Genomic DNA, 16,632 nt, shown 5'->3' with positions numbered 1-16,632 from the left:
AGGAAACGTGACTTGACCACCACCTGTGTAGGGCCTCGGTTTAATGTCTCATCAGAAAGACGGCACCTCTGACAGCGGAGTGCTCCCTCAGCGCTGCACTGAGGGTATGTAGAGTTGAGTTCATCCAAAACTCTGCTGCCCATGTCTCAACTCACACCAAGTCACGTTCACCCCCTGTGCTCGCTGATGTACATTGGCTCCCGGTTCCATGGCCCTCGCCCCTCCCTATCTCTGTCATCTCCTCCAGCCCCACAACCCCCCCCCCCCCCCAAGATGTCTGCGCTCCTCTAATTCTGCCCTCCTGAGCATCCCTGATTATAATCGCTCCACCATCGGTGGCCGTGCCTTCAGCTGCCTGGGCCCCAAGCTCTGGAACTCCCTAAACCTCTCCGCCTCTCTACCTCTCTCTCCTCCTTTAAGATGCTCCTTAAAACTCACCTCTTTGACCAAGCCCTGCCCTAATTTCTCATGCGGCTCGGTGTCAATATTTTGTCTTATAACGCTCCCGTGAAGCGCCTTGGGACATTTCACCACGTTAAAGGCGCTATATAAATACACAGTGTTGTTTTGATTGGCAAGAGAACCCGAGGCGACATATTTTTACGCAACAAGTGGTTAGGATCTGGAATGCACTGCCTGATAGGGCGGTGGACACAGATTCAGTAGCAGCCTTCAACAGGGAATTGGATAAATATTTGAAGGAGAAAGAATTGCCGGGATACGGGGAAAGAGCGGTGGGGAGCGGGACTAACTGGATTGTTCTTCGAAAGAGATTCGATGGGCCGAATGGCCTCCTCTGTGCTCTACTATTCTATATTTTGAAAAAAAATGCAGCCTTTCAGGAGATGAGGGAAGAAGATTATAACCAGAATAAGTTCTGTCTGATGTTAAGATGGACCTAGCTATAAACGCACAACATTTCAATCCGTCGGTGACCTTTGCAGCCTTCGACATGGACAGCACAGCAGACTCACTCCTCCCTCGTTTTGCTAGACTTCATTTTACAAAACTGTCAGAGAAGTAAAAGGTCAGGAACATTGCTCCTGTAGTCTGTTTATGATTAGATTTTCTCTCGCTAAATTCTTGACAAAACGTTGCCATAACTGATGATGACTGAAACCCCCATTGTGTTTGCGGGCACTGTTGTACAGCTTCAAACTCTACAGTGCTCCCTCTGTATACATCTCTCCGCACTGACTCACTGAACATCAGCTTATTGTTGTTAAAGTGAGATACTTCATTTTTCTCTGATTTTCTCCCGCACCGTGTCACCCGCTGGGTTATAGTTTCATCACCAGATGCCCCCAGCTCCCCCTCCCCCTCTGCCAAATCTCTCCACCTCCACCCCTTCCCTCCTCTCCCCTACCTCCTCTCCTCCACCCTCTCCTCTTCCCTCTCTCCTCTTCCCTCTCTCCTCCACCCTCCCCCTTCCCTCTCTCCTCCCTCCTCTCCCCTACCTCCTCTCATCCACCCTCTCCCTTCCCTCCTCCCCTTCCCTCTCTCCTCCACCCTCCCCCTTCCCTCTCTCCTCCCTCCTCTCCCCTACCTCCTCTCCTCCACCCTCTCCTCTTCCCTCTCTCCTCCACCCTCCCCCTTCCCTCTCTCCTCCCTCCTCTCCCCTACCTCCTCTCATCCACCCTCTCCCTTCCCTCTCTCCTCCACCCTCCCCCTTCCCTCTCTCCTCCACCCTCCCCCTTCCCTCTCTCCTCCCTCCTCTCCCCTACCTCCTCTCCTCCACCCTCTCCTCTTCCCTCTCTCCTCTTCCCTCTCTCCTCCACCCTCCCCCTTCCCTCTCTCCTCCCTCCTCTCCCCTACCTCCTCTCCTCCACCCTCTCCCTTCCCCCCTACTTCTCCTCCACCTGCTCCCCTTCTGCCCCTAGAATTACAGAATCACAGAACGGTTACATCACAGAAGGAGGCCATTCGGCCCGTCGAGCCTGTGCCGGCTCTCTGCAAGAGCACCTCAGCCAGTCCCACTCCCCCCGCCCTTTCCCCGTAGCCCTGTAAATTCTTTTCCTTCAGGTACTTATCCAATTCCCTTTTGAAAGCCACGATTGAGTCTGCCTCTACCACCCTCTCAGGCAGCGCATTCCAGATCCTAACCACTCGCTGCATAAAAACGCTTATCCTCATGTCGCCTTTGGTTCTTCTGCCAATCGCCTTAAATCTGTGTCCTCTGGTTCTCGACACTTCCACCAATGGGAACAGTTTCTCTCTCTCTCTACTCTGTCCAGACCCCTTATGATTTTGAACACCTCAATCAAATCTCCTCTCAACCTTCTCTGCTCCAAGGAGAACAATCCCAGCTTCTCCAGTCTATCCACATAACTGAAGTCCCTCATCCCTGGAACCATTCTCGTAAATCTCCCTTGCACCCATCACCCCCCCCCCCCCCCCCCCCATCCCTCTGGCCCTCCACCCGTCTCCCCACTCCACTCTCCTGTTACCTCCAACTCTCTCCCTCCACAGACCCGTGATCCAATCTGGGACTCCTCCTGCTCACATCTTCCGTGGGTTTGGGGTCTGAGTCACTCGGTTGAAATACAGTTCGTCATTTCAATTCAGCTTGGCTCAACCCACCCACCAGCTCAGAGGCAGCTTATGGATCTAGCCGAGGCTGACACTCCAGGGGAGTGCTACATTGTCCGTCAGAAAGGATATACTTGCCATAGAGAGAGTGCAGCGAAGGTTCACCAGACTGATTCCTGGGACGGCAGGACTGTCGTATGAGGAGAGATTGGGTCGACTAGGCCTGTATTCACGAGAGTTTAGAAGAATGAGAGGGGATCTCATTGAAACGTATAAAATTCTGACTTGGTTAGACAGACTGGATGTGGGGAGGATGTTTCCCCCGGGCTGGGAAGTCTAGAACAAGGGGTCATAGTCTAGGAAATTTAGGACTGAGATGAGGAGAAATGTTTTCACTCAGAGGGTGGTGAACCTGTGGAATTCTCTACCACAGAAGGCTGTGGAGGCCAAGTCACTAAATATAGTTAAGAGGCAAACAGATAGATTTCTAGACACAAAAGGCATCAAGGAGTATGGGGAAAAAGCAGGAATATGGTGCTGAGATAGAGGATCAGCCATGATCATATTGAATGGTGGTGCAGGCTCGAAGGGTCAAATGGCCTACCAATGCTCCTATTTTCTATGTGACGTTAAACTGAGGCTGTCGCCCAGTTCAGGTGAATCTCAAAGATCTCCCGGCACTAGTCAAAGGGTCTTGCACTGAGCGACGGGGAGTGTTACAGCCCAGGGCAGATTTGATGGATTAACGGATGGATATGGATTCCCTGCTTGAAATATTGGGCTTAATTTTACAGTTATAAAATATTTCTATTAAAAAATGGCAGAAATAACTCACCGTGTGCCACATGTAATTGGCCACATGGACAACTGTTGGTGGGTTCGGGGTGATTGTCGCTCTGGGGCTGCTGGCAGAATTGTCACTGAAGGTGTTGGTTCCTGTTGGGGCATGGGCTGATGCTTGTACCATAACCATCCTGTCCAGCCCCATCCTCGCTCTGCTCCAACTCCCACACACGCACAGGGATCAGAAGCAGGAACACCAGCTGGATTTTTATCCCCTCCTCCTCACTTGGTGAACACGGAGCCACCCAGGAGCTCAAACACTGGGGGCGCCGATCAACCGAGCCGCGGAGAAAACCATCGGGTCCTTTATTTAAAAATTCATTCACAGGATGTGGGCGTCGTTGGCAAGGCCGGCATTTATTGCCCATCGAGAAGGTGGTGGTGAGCCGCCTTCTTGAACCGCTGCAGTCCGTGTGGTGGTTTGTCGTAAAAACCCATCTAAGTTCACTAATGTCCTTTCGGGAAGGAAATTTTACCCAGTCTGGAGTCACATATGGGCCAGCAGATTTTTCTGGGAAGGACATTAGTGAACCAGATTGGTTTTTACAACAATCTGGTAGTTACATGGTCACCATTACTGCCACTAGCTTTTTATTACAGATTTATTTAATTAACTAAATTTAAATTCCCCAGCTGCCATGGTGGGATTTGAACTCTAGATCATTAGTCTGGGCTCCTGGATTACTGGCCCAGTAACATAACCACTGTGCTACCAATTCCCATTGCTCTGTAGGGCTCATTTCTTTATACTGAGCAGAGCCCCTGTGAACTGGCCTCCACAGAATCACTTCACACACGCACACTCCACAGGATGTTGCAATATTGCCGTGTTGAAACGCCTTGGGGATGGTTTACTACATTAAAGGCGCTATATAAACGCAAGTTGTTGGGGACTCCATTGGCCATCAAAACACAATAGCCAACCCTGTGCTCTTCCTGAACCAAGTTCAAACGAAAGCGAAGGTTTATGGGTCGGAATTCAGAAGTAATTTTGAAAGACAAAAAATATCTTGTGCGCGTGACCCGGTCACTGAGTCTTTTATATCCACATTATCGGGCCCGCCTCCCTTGCTGCGCTAACACCACGGCTGTGATGGTAGACAATGTTGAAGCAGGAAGCCCTGCTGCAAGAACGCTTCCATTCTCCATAGTCTTCTGCCCAGAGGCCAACGGTCTTATACGAATACTGCACGAGCTCTATTGAGCAATTGGTCTCCGATGTCACACAGCTGAAACTGTTGCCGGTGGCTGAACATGTCTCTTCAGAAAAGAATGCAGCCCCCTCAGCTCGAACACACAGGGCCCCAGCTGCCAGGCATCAGGGGTGGTTTTGCAGCTCTCGAGTTACAAGGGTATCCATTCGCCTGCCATGTTGCCTGGAGCCGCTTGCAGTTACTCTAGCCTTTATTTTCCACATATCTGGGTTTGTCTTTCTGAACACACACCCACGCACAGACACGCACACACACGCGTGCGCAAGCAAACAGACGCACACACAGACATGTGCATGCACACACACACACACGTACTCACACATTCATGCAGATTCGCAAGCATGCACACACACACACATATATACATGTACACACATTCATGCACACACGCGCGTACTCACACATTCATGCACATTCACACGCATGCACACACACACACACATATATACATGTACACACATTCATGCACACACACGTACACACACATTCATGCACAAAATGTACGCACGCGCATGCATGCACACACACATATTCATGCAAATACACACACATGTGCACGCATACACACATACATTCATGCGCATATAGATGAACACATTCATGCACAAATGTACGCACACGCACGCACACATACGTACACACACACGTACTCACACATTCATGCACATTCGCACGCATGCACACACACACACATATATACACGTACACATTCATGCACATACACACGTACACACATATTCATACGCACATATATGCATGTACACACATACATGCAAATACACACACACGTGTACGCATATACACACACACATACACATACATTCATGTGCATATGTATACGCACGTACGCACACCCTGCGTCCTGCCTTAACATTATGGTTACCGGCAGCCGGGGAATTTAAATTCAGTTAATTAAATTTATAATTACAGCCTTGTGTCAGTAATGGTGAAATCTGCCGCACTTACCCGGTCTGACCGATATGTGACTCCAGACCCACAGCAATGTGATTGACTCTTAACTGCCCTCATGAAATGGTCCAGTGAGACACTTATTCAACAAGGTGGCTCACCACCTTCTCGAGGGCAATAAATGTTGGCCTTGGCAGCGAGCCCTGTCGTCGCGGGAAATGAATGAAAAAAGAAATCTGGCTAAAGAGCCCGTGGACAGTCACCATCTAAGCTCAAGTATGCGGAAGGGACTGGCTGGTGGGTGGGTGAGGGAGTGGAGTTCAGTGCCCTGGTTAAACTGTCAGCGAGCAGTCAGAGCGGAAGCTGTGTCCTCGGTCTATAGGGCCAGCTGCTGACTGCCACTTATTAGCAGAAGGATTGTGTACTTACCATGGGGCTTCCCTTCGGGGAAATAATCACAGCGTTGACACTTTCTTTCTGTGCTTGATACAAAGTACAGCTTTGCAAACAATTTAAACTGTTCGTAAAAAATATGTCTTACGCATTCAGGTTGAACATTTAGGAGGTTCCTGTAGGGATCAGTTCACTGCCAGCGATCCCCTGCAAATGTTGACACAAACTGTAGGCCTCCTGTAAATATTGACACACTATCGGGAGCCCTGTAAATACTGGCACACTCCCAGAGACCTCGGTAATACTGACGCATGCCAGGAGACCTCTGGGAATACTCGGCCAGACTTTGCTACCAGGTAACGGACGGTTAATGGCGCTCACCCTTTTCCATGTATAAATGGCGCGTGGCAGATGTGCGATTAGTCACACCTTAAACAGCCACACTCTCCATCGCTGCCGCACTGTGGCTGCAACCATCATACTCCCAGTGCAGTACTGAGGGAGCACCGCACTGTCGGAGGGGCAGTGCTGAGGGAGCGCCGCACTGTCGGAGGGGCAGTGCTGAGGGAGCGCCGCACTGTCGGAGGGGCAGTGCTGAGGGAGCGCCGCACTGTCGGAGGGGCAGTGCTGAGGGAGCGCCGCACTGTCGGAGGGGCAGTGCTGAGGGAGCGCCGCACTGTCGGAGGGGCAGTGCTGAGGGAGCGCCGCACTGTCGGAGGGGCAATGCTGAGGAAGCACCGCACTGTCCGAGGGGCAATGCTGAGGGAGCACCGCACTGTCGGAGGGGCAGTACTGAGGGAGCGCCGCACTGTCGGAGGCGCAGTACTGAGGGAGCACCGCACTGTCGGAGGGGCAGTGCTGAGGGAGCGCCGCACTGTCGGAGGGGCAGTGCTGAGGGAGCACCGCACTGTCGGAGGGGCAGTGCTGAGGGAGCACCGCACTGTCGGAGGGGCAGTGCTGAGGGAGCGCCGTACTGTCGGAGGGGCAGTACTGAGGGAGTGCCGCACTGTCGGAGGGGCAGTACTGAGGGAGTGCTGCACTGTCGGAGGGGCAGTACTGAGGGAGTGCTGCACTGTCGGAGGGGCAGTGCTGAGGGAGCGCTGCACTGTCGGAGGGGCAGTACTGAGGGAACGCCGCACTGTCAGAGGGGCAGTACTGAGGGAGCGCCGTACTGTCGGAGGGACAGCACTGAGGGAACGCCGCACTGTCGGAGGGGCGGTACTGAGGGAGAGCTGTACTGTCGGAGGGACAGTACTGAGGGAGTGCTGCACTGTCGGAGGTGCCGTCTTTAAACCGACGTTAAACCGAGGCCCTGTCTGCTCTCTCGGGTGGATGTAAAAGATCCCATGACACTATTTCAAAGAAGAGCAGGGGAGTTCTCCCCGGTGTCCTGGGGCCAATATTTATCCCTCAATCAACATCACTAAAACAGATTATCTGGTCATTATCACATTGCTGTTTGTGGGAGCTTGCTGTGCACAAATTGGCTGCCACGTTTCCTACATTACAACAGTGACTGCACCTCAAAAAGTACTTCATTGGCTGTAAAGCGCTTTGGGACGTCCGGTGGTCGTGAAAGGCGCTATATAAATGCAAGTCTTTCTTTCTAACTAGCACGTTTCTTGTCCTCAGGACTTCCCAAAGTGCTTCACTGCCAATAATTTATTTGGAAGTGCAGTCATAGAAGGATACAGCACAGAAGGAGAACATTCGGCCCATCGTGCCTGTGCTGGCTCTGTGAAAGAGTGGTCCCGATTTGTCCCACTCCCCCCGCTCTTTCCCCGTAGCCTTCATTGTTGTGTTGTTCACAGATGCAGCAGACAATTGGTACACAGCAATGAGATAAATAACTAATTGTACTGGTTGAGGGAGGAATATTGGCCCAGGATACCAGGGGGAGAACTCCCCCTGGTCTTCTTCGAAATAGTGGCCGTGGGATTGGGGGCCTCGGTTTAATGCCTTGTCCGAAAGGCGGCACCTCCGACAGTGCAGCACTCCCTCAGTACTGCCCCTCCGACAGTGCAGCACTCCCTCAGTACTGCCCCTCCGACAGTGCAGCACTCCCTCAGTACTGCCCCTCCGACAGTGCGGCGCTCCCTCAGCACTGCCCCTCCGACAGTGCAGCACTCCCTCAGTACTGCCCCTCCGACAGTGCGGCGCTCCCTCAGTACTGCCCCTCCGACAGTGCGGTGCTCCCTCAGTACTGCCCCTCCAACAGTGCGGCGCTCCCTCAGTACTGCCCCTCCGACAGTGCGGCACTCCCTCAGTACTGCACCTCCGACAGTGCGGCGCTCCCTCAGTACTGCCCCTCCGACAGTGCGGCACTCCCTCAGTACTGCCCCTCCGACAGTGCAGCACTCCCTCAGTACTGCCCCTCTGACAGTGCGGCGCTCCCTCAGTACTGCCCCTCCGACAGTGCGGCGCTCCCTCAGTACTGCCCCTCTGACAGTGCGGCGCTCCCTCAGTACTGCCACTCCGACAGTGCAGCGCTCCCTCAGTACTGCCCCTCTGACAGTGCGGCACTCCCTCAGTACTGCCCCTCCGACAGTGCGGCACTCCCTCAGTACTGCCCCTCCGACAGTGCGGCACTCCCTCAGTACTGCCCCTCTGACAGTGCGGCACTCCCTCAGTACTGCCTCTCTGACAGTGCGGCACTCCCTCAGCACCGCCCCTCCGACAGTGCAGCGCTCCCTCAGCACTGCACTGGGAGTGTCAGCCTAGATTTTTGGTGTTTGAGTCCCTGGAGTGGGACTTGAACCCACGACATTCTGACTCCGAGGCGAGAGAGAGAAAATGCTACCCACTGAGGCACGGCTGATTAAAAAAAGTTCTGTCTGCTGAGCTGCTGCAGAAAGTGTGAACATTCAGCTGTGTGACCACAAGTAGCCGAGCGGGACCGGTAATCCTGGTCGGGGTCACAGGGCACCTCTGTTTAAAGGCACAGCGTCTCATTCCTGCCGGTTCCAGAGCCGCATCTGCACATTCAGCCACGGGCTGAGTGCGAAACGTGTCCTTCAAGGCAACAGATGGTGAATAATTTATGGCCAAGATATAAATTAAAAATGAGCACGCGTTGCGAGTGCTGTTTGCGAACACACGCGTGCCCAAGTGGTGAACTTTCAGTCAATATACAAATCCCCAACCCAGTGAGGAGCTTATGCTTCTGAACTGCGCATCGCCTCTCCATCTGTTACTCTGTTTTTCTGATATACTCGGGTCATGTTGGCCATGATGACAGGCTAATGCCTCGATAATAGAGTTGTGATTGGACGGGGGGACTCGAAAGGCAGAAGAAAGATTTTGCATTAAGACAGTGGCTTATCACTTGCTGAGGTCATCTCCTGAAGCTTTACATCCAAAGATCTTCTTCAGAAGTGCAGCCGAACACAATATATGAGCACGCACGGGCAGCCCGCTGCTCAAAGCTTGGGCTCCAAGCAGACAATGAGATGTTAATTCAGCTGTTTTCTTTTCTGCCTTGTACGGTTGAGGAAGGAATGTTGCTTCAAACTAGTCTATCTGCGATGGAAAGCGGTTGAGAAAGTGGGATGGGCGGGTGTAGTATAGACAGAAGGGTCATCAACCCTCCAGGATTGGCCTGTCATCTGCGGGAATTATCGACTAACTCTCCCCCGCTCCCACCCCTAGATACTGCTCCGAGCAAAATACTCCAGGAGAAAAATCACAGGGGCATTAACTTGCACTTGTACGAGGGTCTTTACTGTAGTGAGACCCGGCCCGAGGCACTTCACAGGAGCGTTATCAAACAAGATTGTAAGAGCGATGTGATCGGGGCCCTGGAGAGGCGCGAGTTCGGGGCCCAGAAGCGGCGAGGGCCCAGGGGCAGCACGGGCCCAGCCCACACTGTGATATGTGGGCGCACTAGGTCCGTGCAGCAGAGGCTGGTCTCCAGTCGTCTTGGTTAACCCTTGCCACTGGACCAAGACCGAGCTCTGTCAAGCCCCGTGTGGTGGCTGGTGTGCAACGGTCACCCCACGTTAAACAATCCACCCACAGGCATCTTCCACCCTTCAAGATGTAGTTCAGGACCTGGAATATTAGGTCCTTCATTGAAACACCGGTGAACTTTTTGGCGTGGAAGCAAGTCATGATCAAACAAGATCTGACACTGAGTCACACAAGGAGATATTAGGACAGGTGACCAGAAGCTTGGTCAAAGAAGCTAAGGGCCGCATTGAGGCAATGAGGGCGAGGGACGCTACCTTTAGCGCTGGGCGATGTCTACCGCCTCATAGCGGGATATTCAGCTGTATCGCCTCACGAGGGTTGGCGCGCTAAGGGAAGCGTTGAACGGTCCTCTTCGGGCGCTAACTGAGCGATAGCGCAGGAGGCCGGCTCAATTTTCTGCCCCCTCTGGGGCGCTAACAGGTGGCGCTAACCCACCGAATTTCATCCCAGTAGATTTTAAGGACTGTCTTATATCAGAGGGAGAGGTAGAGCGGTTTGGGGAGGGAGTTCCAGAGCTTGGGGCCCAGGCAACAGAAGACACGGCCACCGATGGTTGAGCGATTATAATCAGGGATGCTCAGGAGGGCAGAATTAGAGGAGCGCAGAGATCTCAGGGGGTTGTGGGGCTGGAGGAGATTACAGAGATAGGGAGGGGCGAGGGCCATGGAGGGAGTTGAAAACAAGGACCCTGTATGTCCCGCTCAGCAACACACCAGGATTGCACTGGAGTATTCAGGAATTAAAGCCAAACTACGCAGACACTGCTACGAGCAAAATCCCAGGAGGAAAATCATAGAGCGATTTAAAAAACCGTGGCTGCAGTGTGTACCATCTACAAGATGCACTGCAGCAACTCGCCAAGGCTTCTTCGGCAGCACCTCCCAAACCCGCGACCTCTACCGCCTAGAAGGACAAGGGCAGCAGGCCCATGGGAACACCACCACCTCCACGTTCCCCTCCCAGTCACACACCATCCTGACTTGGAAATATATCGGCCGTTCCTTCATCGTTGCTGGGTCACAATCCTGGAACTCCCTCCCTAACAGCACTGTGGGAGCACCTTCACCACACGGACTGCAGCGGTTCAAGAAGGCGGCTCACCACCACCTTCTCAAGGGGCAATTAGGGATGGGCAATAAATGCTGTTTAAGTATACAGGGTTTGACCAGATACACATTGATAAATATATACTTTCATTACAAATGGTATCTTCTGTAAATATACGAAGCATCAACACCACAGACACACACACATAAAAATGCATGCATATATTATATATATTATAGACCCGCACAGACATAGACAGGTTTTGTAATAAATGTGCAATTGTCACAGTTCACTACAGATGCAAAACTATCCTTAAGAAAGAGTTAACGAAAGTCAGTTGTTGGTTTTTCTGAGGGTGATAACCTGGAGCTGCTGATATGCAAACAGCTCTCAATCTCTCAATCTACAGGTGAGGCAGCCTCTGCATTCTGATGAAGGATCATCGACCTGAAACATTAACTCTGTTTCTCTCTCCACGGATGCTGCCTGCTGAGTGTTTGTAATATTAGCCGTTAATTAACCTCAGCAAGTGTCGATGTAAATGATTTTGCCCCAGAGATTCCAGTGAGCAATGGTCACCAAGGGGCAGCGCAGGCCAAACACATCATGAACATACCCCAGTGCAGTACTGAGGGAGTGCCGCACTGTCGGAGGTGCTGTCTTTCAGATGAGACGTTAAACCGAGGCCCTGTCTGCTCACTCGGGTGGACGTAAAAGATCCTACAGCATCTGTGTGAGTGTGTGAGAGTGTGTGTGTGTGTGTGAGTGTGTGTGTGTGAGTGTGTGAGAGTGTGTGTGTGTGTGTGAGTGTGTGTGTGTCACTGTGTGTCTGCGTGCGTCAACATGTCTATGTCACTCTGTGTGTGTGACAATGTGTTTGTGTGTGTGAGTGTGTCACTGTATGTGTGTGTGTGTGAGTGTGTCAGTGTGTGTGTGTGTGCGTGGGTGTCAGTGTGTGTGCGTGTGTGTGTGTCAGTATGTGTGTGTGAGTGTGTGTGTGTCAGTGTGTGTGTGCGTGTGTGTGTCTGTGTGTGTGTGTGTGTCAGTGTGTGTGTGTGTCAGTGTGTGTGTGTCAGTGTGTGTGTGCGTGGGTGTCAGTGTGTGTGTCAGTGTGTGTGTGCGTGTGTGTGTCAGTGTATGTGTGTCACTGTGTGTGTGTGTGTAAATCAGTGAGTGTGTGTGTGTGTGTGTCAGTGTGTGTGTGTCTGTGAGTGTGTGTGTGTCAATGTGTCTGTGTGTGTGAGTGTGTGCGTGTGTGTGTCACTGTGTGTGTGTGTGTGTGTGTCAGTGAGTGTGTGGGTGTGTGTGTGAGGGTGAGTGGGTGTGTGTCAATGTGTGTGTGTATCAGTGTGTGTGAGTGTGTGTCAGTGTGTGTGAGTGTGTGTGTGTGTATCAGTGAGTGTGTGTGTGTGTCAGTGTGTGAGTGAGTGAGTGAGTGTCTGTGTGTGTGAGTGTGTGTGTGTCAGTGTGTGAGTGTGTATGTGTGCAGTGTGTGTGTGTGTGTGTGTGTGTGTGTGAGTGCGTGTGTGTGAGTGTGTGTGTGTGTCAGTGTGTGTATGTGTCACTGTGTGTTTCAGTGAGTGTGTATGTGTCAGTGAGTGTGTGTGTGTGTCAGTGTGTGTGTCAGTGAGTGTGTGTGTGGGTGTCAGTATGTGTGTGTGCGTGTGTGTGTGTGTCACTGTGTGTGTGTGTCAGTGTGAGTGTGTCAGTGTGTGTGTTTGTCAGTGTGTGTGTGTGTCACTGTGTGTGTGTGTGAGTCAGTGAGTGTGTGTGTGTGTGTGTGTGTGTGTGTGTGTGAGTGTGTCAGTGTGTGTGTGTGTGTCAGTGGGTGTGTGTCAGTGTGTGTGTGCGTGGGTGTCAGTGTGTGTGTCAGTGTGTGTGTGTCTGTGAGTGTGTGTGTGTCAATGTGTCTGAGTGTGTGTGTGTGTGTGTGTGTGTCAGTGTGTGTGTGTGCGTGTGTGTGTCACTGTGTGTGTGTGTCAGTGAGTGTGTGTGTGTCAGTGTGTGTGTGAGTGTCTGTGCGTATCAGTGTGTGAGTGAGTGAGTGAGTGAGTGAGTGAGAGAGAGAGAGAGAGAGAGTGTGTGTGTGTGTGTGTGTGTGTGTGTGTGTCTGTTCTCTCAGGTGGACATAAAAGATCTCAGGGCACTATCTTGAAGAAGAGCAGGGGAATTATCCCCTGTGTCCTGGACAATATTTATCTCTCAATCAATATCACAAAAACAGATTATCTGGTGCTGCGTGTGGGAGCTTGCTGTGTGCAAATCGGGTGCTGTGTTTTCTATATTCCCTTCAAAAAGTACTTCATTGGCTGAAAAGTGCTTTGGTACATCCTGAGGTGATGAAAGGTGCTATATAAATGCAAGTCTTGCTTACTGGAAAGCTAATGCCCCTTCGAGCTGGTGGAAGGGACCAAAAGATCTTTCCAAATTTTCCTTTTACCTGTGAGCCACGGGGCAGGAGGCTAGTGAATGACCATACCGTTTAGATATGTTCTCAATAATGTACCAGTGCAAACCGACCTCAGTGTGATTCAACAAGCTCTCAGCAAAAAGGCCCCAGCTTGAAGCTGCTGATTGGAAGGGTTTGTGCAGTGGGCAGTGACCCACGCCGGGTACAAACAGCTCCCACCCAGGGTAGTACTCGCCACGCTCCCTTGGTAATGGGTCTGTCACAGCATCTGTTCAGTGTGGAATGTGATGCTTAGGGAATGTCTCCAAACACCGCACACCCACCCGTAACGTAAAACTATTATCCTGTGTGCCGGGGGTTCCGAGTGAGATCTATTCAGCATAAAAAAAACGTCGCTGGTCGCAGCATCACTCGATCGGCTCAGTGGGTGATGTGGCAACTTAAGCACCGTCACACTGCAGCCAACATTATAGAGGGAGCTTTACTCTGTATCTAACCCCCTGTACCTGCCCTGGGAGTGTTTGATGGGACAGTGTAGAGGGAGCTTTACTCTGTATCTAACCCCCTGTACCTGCCCTGGGAGTGTTTGATGGGACAGTGTAGAGGGAGCTTTACTCTGTATCTAACCCCCTGTACCTGCCCTGGGAGTGTTTGATGGGACAGTGTAGAGGGAGCTTTACTCTGTATCTAACCCCCTGTACCTGCCCTGGGAGTGTTTGATGGGACAGTGTAGAGGGAGCTTTACTCTGTATCTAACCCCCTGTACCTGTCCTGGGAGTGTTTGATGGGACAGTGTAGAGGGAGCTTTACTCTGTATCTAACCCCCTGTACCTGCCCTGGGAGTGTTTGATGGAACAGTGTAGAGGGAGCTTTACTCTGTATCTAACCCCCTGTACCTGCCCTGGGAGTGTTTGATGGGACAGTGTAGAGGGAGCTTTACTCTGTATCTAACCCCCTGTACCTGCCCTGGGAGTGTTTGATGGAACAGTGTAGAGGGAGCTTTACTCTGTATCTAACCCCCTGTACCTGCCCTGGGAGTGTTTGATGGGACAGTGTAGAGGGAGCTTTACTCTGTATCTAACCCCGTGCTGTACCTGCCCTGGGAGTGTTTGATGGGACAGTGTAGAGGGAGCTTTACTCTGTATCTAACCCCATGCTGAACCTGAGTGTTTGAAGCTGCTATAATTGATCTTGACCTACTGGTGCTCACCAATGGGACTCTCATATGGGTAAATATATCATGAACTCTGTTGGCAGCTGTGTGTCAGTACCACCTTGGTCAGTGTATTCAGAAGAGTAGGGGAAAAAACTTGGGGGCAACTGTGATTTAATGCGAAAGAAGGACTTGCATTTATATAGCGCCTTTCACAGCTTCAGCTTGTCCCAAAAGCGCTGTGCAGCCGTATGAAGTATTTTTGTGGTGTATTTACTGATGTAACGTAGAAAATATACAACTCAGAGCCTGATATGAGTCTATAGATTTTGCAACAACCACCCTTGGCAGCAAAGCCCCATTTAATTGGGCCGAGGAGTTGGGGTGGGGGGGGGGGGGAGATGGGTGGGGGTGTGAGTGGACAATTGCTGCACCTGACACTCTGTTCACTGGGCCCAAGGTTGAGGGATTTGGAGAAGCTTCCTTGCCAGAGACTCCACACCAGATGCCCAGCTTGACAGGCAAGCTCGCCCCGAGCTGTGGTGGTGAATCGTGACATCTGCTGGTCACAGTGGAGAGGCTGCCCCTTATGGGCCCGCTGCTACCACGGCAACCCTGCCAACTTCAGCACGATTCAAGGTGCAGCGTTCAAAACATCGAGGTCTCCAAGCCCCGCGTCCTAACTCGCCCCGAGTCCCGCTCACCCATCCTTCTCCTCCTCCTTCTGAGGCAGTCCCCCGGAGTCGAGGATGACTTGCTCCCACACTAACACCAGTTCTCAGGTTATGGATGAGACCAATGTGGGACCTACAGTCTCTGTCACAGGCGGTGTCTGGGGCAGACGGTGCTTGGAGGGACGGGTGGGTGGGGGGTTTGGTTTGCCGTGCGCTCCTTCCGCTGTTTGCGCTTGGCCTCCGCGTGCTCCCGGCGAAGAGGCTCGAGGTGTTCGGGACCTTCCCGGATGCTCCTCCTCCAATTTGAGCGGCCTTGGGCTAGGGATTCCCAGCTGTCGGTGGGGATGTTGCATTTTTTCATGGAGGCTTTGAGGGTGTCCGTTTTCTCTGCCCTCCTGGGGCTCGCTTGCCGTGTCGGAGCTCGGAGTAGAGCGCTTGTTTCGGGGATCTAGTATCGGGCTTGTGGACAATGTGGCCCGCCCACCGGAGCCGGTCGAGTGTGGTCAATGCCTCGATGCTGGGGATGTTGGCCTGATCGAGAACGCTGATGTTGGTGCGTCTGTCCTCCCAGGGGATTGGCAGGATCTTGCGGAGGCAGCGTTGGTGGTACTTCTCCAGCGCTTTGAGGTGCCTGCTGTACATAGTCCATGCCTGCTCTCTCAGGTGGATGTAAAAGATCCCATGGCACTATTTCGAAGAAGAGCAGGGGAGTTATCCCGGTGTCCCAGCCAATATTTATCCCTCAACCAACATAACAAAAACAGATTATCTGGTCATGATCACATTGCTGTGTGTGGGAGCTTGCTGTGCGCAAATTGGCTGCCGCGCTTCCCACGTTACAACAGTGACTGCACTCCAAAAGTATTTCAAACGCGCTTTGAGATGTCCAGTAGTCATGAAAGGCGCTATATAAATGCCCTTGCCAAACCTGTAGGTACACAACATTGAAGGGCAAGTCAGCCAATGAGAAGGAGTGAGTTACCCGGGACTGCGTGGGACACTAAGTTTGGACAGCCTTTACCCAATGCGTGGTCAGAGAGGGAGGGTTTGAGGATGGACAGAGGCAGCGAGGGCAGAGACAGAGTTAGGGAGAGTGTTCCTGCAGACACCAGGCCAAGTCACGGAGCAATGCTGTCGGTGTCTGCTATTGAATAAACATGTTGAGGGAAATGCACCTGCTGGTTCCTAACTGCCACCCTTTCACATTGATTGATTCCCTGGATCAGTCCCCTCAGCCTAATTCCGAGACACTGGGTGGCTTAGGAATTCAGCACTTTTCAATCAGAACTCCACAGAGCTTAGCAGCCTGCGGGCAGGGTGTACACAGACAGACAGAGAGACAGAGAGAGAGACAGAGAGAGAGAGAGACAGAGAGAGACAGAGAGAGAGACAGAGAGAGAGACAGAGAGACAGAGACAGACAGACAGAGAGAGACAGAGAGAGAGAGAGAGAGACAGACAGAGAGAGACAGAGAGACAGAGAGAGACAGAG

The sequence above is a fragment of the Pristiophorus japonicus genome, chromosome 21, assembly GCF_044704955.1.
Source record: "Pristiophorus japonicus isolate sPriJap1 chromosome 21, sPriJap1.hap1, whole genome shotgun sequence".
NCBI classification, from domain to species: domain Eukaryota; kingdom Metazoa; phylum Chordata; class Chondrichthyes; family Pristiophoridae; genus Pristiophorus; species Pristiophorus japonicus.
Note: the sequence above shows the minus strand (reverse complement) of the source record.